At 41.4% G+C, this 3,868-nt stretch overlaps 1 long non-coding RNA gene across 2 annotated transcripts; it reads left to right on the top strand.

The window, feature by feature from the left end:
- The first annotated feature begins 1,180 nt into the window (after positions 1-1,180).
- Positions 1,181-3,317, top strand: LOC117870071. Of its 2 annotated transcripts, XR_004643880.1 has the most exons (3): positions 1,198-1,767; positions 1,851-1,967; positions 3,300-3,317. It is a non-coding gene; the product is annotated as an uncharacterized LOC117870071 (long non-coding RNA). The 2 variants fall into 2 exon arrangements; XR_004643879.1 differs by having other exon boundaries at positions 1,181-1,967.
- The last annotated feature ends 551 nt before the right edge of the window (positions 3,318-3,868 follow it).

Below are 3,868 nucleotides of genomic sequence, written 5' to 3'. Positions count from 1 at the left end.
TGTGAAGCTTGTGTTTGGGACACAGGAAGTACAAGCCACATGGCAAAAGGAATATAAAGGGCAGCTGCATCATCTGGATTTTCTCTTCAATCCCTCTTCCTACCTCTGGAGCAACTTCTCTACAAACTGAAGCCTTGATCAAAGGACTGAATGATGTGGATGTGTTCCAAATGGACTTTCAAGCCAGCAACTCACCAATACTGCTAAGAACCTGATATATAGATTTCTGAATATTTCTGTTTTCCCATTTAACTTTTCTTTCTTTCCTTTCTTTTCCTTTTATAATAATCCTTTAGTTTAGATGTTAAAGGGTTGGCGTGTAGCATGATATTTTGTGTAAATGTAATAATGCTGGTTCTGGTGGTACCCAGCTGAGAGTGCCAATTCATGACAAATTGCTTCGAACAGGGCAGTTAAAGCCCAAGGCTGGGGTTTTTCCACCTCTAAGGCAAACCAAACCAGCCAAAACTAGAGGACATTTTTGATTAGCCAGTGGGATAAAACCAGTCACACAAGCAATTCCCTTAGACACTCCAGTTTCCCAGTATCACCACCAGTGCCACTCATTATGGGGATTAATGGTTATGAAAACCAATACCCCAGTAAAAGAAAAAAGGCTCTCCCGATCCCAAAGGACCAAGCCCCCCAGAACTAGGTCAATATACAAACCAGATCTTACCCACAAATCACGCTGTTGCCAGTCCTTTAGAATCTAATATCTAGAGGTTTATTCATAGAAGGAAAAAGATATAGATGAGAACTAGAATTGGTTAAATGGAATTAATTACATACAGTAATGGCAAAGTTCTTGGTTTGTAGCAGTGATAGAATAAACTGCAGGTTCAAAATCAAATCTCTGGAGTACATCCACAGCTGGGATGGGTCATTCAGTCCTTTGTTCAGAGCTTCAGTTTGTAGCAAAGTCCCTCCAGAGGTAAGAAGCAGGATTGAAGACAAGATGGAGATGAGGCATCAGCCTTTTATAGTCTTTTCCAGGTGTAAGAACACCTCTTTGTCCTTACAGTGGAAAATTACAGCAAAATGGAGTCTGGAGTCACGTGGGCAGGTTCCTGCACACTTTGCTGAGCTACAAGGTGTATCTGCCTTCTCTCTATGGGTCAGTTGTATAGCTGATGGTCCTTAATGGGCCATCAAGCAGGCTAGGCATAGCTAACACCAACTTGTCTGGGATGTCTCCCAGAAGCATAGCATAAGTTTGAAATAGACAGTATAGAGCCAATATTCATAACGTCAGCTACAAAAATGATACACACATATAGACAGCATAATCATAACCAGCAAACCCTAACCTCTCTATAGACCCCTTCCATGACCACCTTTGTTCAATATTTGCTGCAAATATATTACAGTGGTTGTAACAATGATCTATACAGTTACAGATCATGTCAATAACATCACAGTAAGATGCAAACTTATACTGACCTGGTGATGTGGCTGACCTTTTGGGGTCAGAAAAACATTTTGTCAATGTGCACAGAGTTTTTAAATAACCTGTCACTGTACTGGACCTAAGTGCTGATTAGGAGTCAAAGAACTGGAATGCAATGAAGGAGGCTGTGTAATTTCTTTTTCCAGCCTCTCAATAAGTGGTGTGAGTGATCAGAAGCACAGTTTGTGACTGGTTGGTGAGTTTAACTTCAGTATTAACCACCAGATTTAGTGGCATCTGCTCTCCCTTTTTCAGCCTCCTTCCCTGATCTTGGCATTTTCAGTGAGGACTGCCCCAAGCACACCAGGTCACACTAAGTACTGAAATTAAATTAATAGAATGTTTTTTATGACAAAGTCTTATGAAATCAACTAAACTCCTTTGTTTTCTTTCATCTGAGCAACGTTTTCAGTTTCAAAACCTGATGTGATCTCCCAGCTGGAACAAGGGGAAGAGTCATGGGTCCTAGACCTCCAGCGTTCAGAGGAAAGAGAGATCCTGAGATCTCCCTGCACAGGTGAGGAAACATTAAACCAACTCAGAATCTGTACGTGCCTGATGGAAACATCTGGGATACCCTACAAAGCCTTTGGGAGGTCTCTCAGTTCATTATTGTCCCTAGCAGGGGGTCGTATCCTCAGGGTAAATATAGCTCATGGCTTCCTGTAGATCTTAGCAGATAATAGGCAGTAGCTTCCTCCCTTCCCCCTGCGAATTTGGATGGGAAATGAAGACCAAATTGATCCCCTCCTTCTCCTGTTTGTGTTATGCTTATAAGAAGCATGCGGGATCTTTTTCAGGGGAAAAGGCAATTTGCCACATTTATTGAAGATACAACAATTAGCGAATGCATTCAGTCACACCACACACATACACTGGCCCACCAGTCGATGCTATAGTTACCAGTCCAGAGTTCAGATTAATCTAATGGCCAGCTAGGTTGATCACAGGTAGGAGGAGCCAGGTTCTATTGGTCACAACATGATGCTCTGGGGAAGTCTTGGCAGGAAGAACCCAAAGTTTCATGGCATATGCTGTTGATATTGGACCCAATGAAGGAAAATCACTCTGAGTTTTGCACCATCATACTGTAATCAATTGTTGTTTGAGTGCTTGTTTTCTTAATTGTCCTTCTCATTCTTTATCTTGTTCTTTCATCAAGTTCCTTAAGGAGTTATCCCATGCTGGTTTTGATCGCAGCTGTCTTGTCCCAATTGATAAGTGCCTGTCTGATCCAGTCATCAATCTGCCCTCCTCTGACATTTCCATAGGAGTGTGATACAGCCTCCTGGTGCCCTTGCATCTGTCTCCGGTCCCTCCTTCATACATCTGGTTCAGTGATGGCCTTCACACTTATCTCTTAAAACATACATTCCTCATTCACACACAAAACAGAATTAATTTACACACATTTTGAACAGGAACATCAAATTGCAAAGCAAAAGAAAACAATCATGGCATTCTTTTACGTATTTTAAAATGCTAAACCTACAACAAATTGGTGACCTTCAAAGGTGTGTTACTGCCTTGAAATCAGTCCAGACACAGATTTTGGCTAACATATCTCTATCCATTGGCCCATTAGGCCATTCCTTTCTGTTATTCAAAAAAGATGGCTGGCAGGATATCATCAAATTATACACCAATACATTTAATACATGCTACATTCTTATTCTTTATCCTTCATTCTAAATTATACAAAATACAAACATAAAGTCCTACTACTACATTCGGGGAAAGAGTTTGGGGGAGTTCAGTTCCTGAGTTGCTATTTGACCTCTCTCCAGCACTTGTTTTGGTTTGGCCTTCCCCTTTCCATCCCTATTTGAGGTTTCTGTCTCTATCACAGCAGGTGATGCAATAGTATGTGAAAAAGAGGAGCAGAATTCGCAGCACAAAAATGTTGAGCAAGTGGATAAACACAGGGAATTATCGCAAAGACCGAAAAGGAATGTGTCCACGAGTCATGAACAGGGACAATCCTGTGAGATTCAGCACAGACCAGAAAAGCAGTAGGGAAACCAACCACGGGAAAAAGTGGGTAAATTTATTTCCTATCGAAGGATATCAAGGAAACCACAACACAACAGGAAATCTTCAGGGGAAAGAGGAAAAAATACATGCAGTGAATGTGGGAAAAACTTATGTTACTACTTAGCCCTTATAAAGCCTCAGAGAATTCACACAGATGAGAAACCCTGTGAATGAAGTGAGTGTGGGAAAACCTTTAGTCAATGCTCAATCCTTGTTAGGCATCAGAGAATCCACACAGGGGAGAGGCCCTATGAATGCAGTGAGTGTGGGAATACCTTCTTGGCACTCAGCCCATGTTAGCCATCAGAGAATCTGCAAGGGAGATCAAGACCATACAAAACTCTAGGGGTATCAAGACTTTTTTTTTTTCTTTAATACTTTGGC

This window comes from Trachemys scripta, chromosome 25 (assembly GCF_013100865.1).
Source record: "Trachemys scripta elegans isolate TJP31775 chromosome 25, CAS_Tse_1.0, whole genome shotgun sequence".
In the NCBI taxonomy this organism is placed as follows: Eukaryota; Metazoa; Chordata; order Testudines; family Emydidae; genus Trachemys; species Trachemys scripta.
The sequence above is the reverse complement of the archived record's forward strand: the minus strand, read 5'-3'. Positions and strand labels throughout refer to the sequence as shown.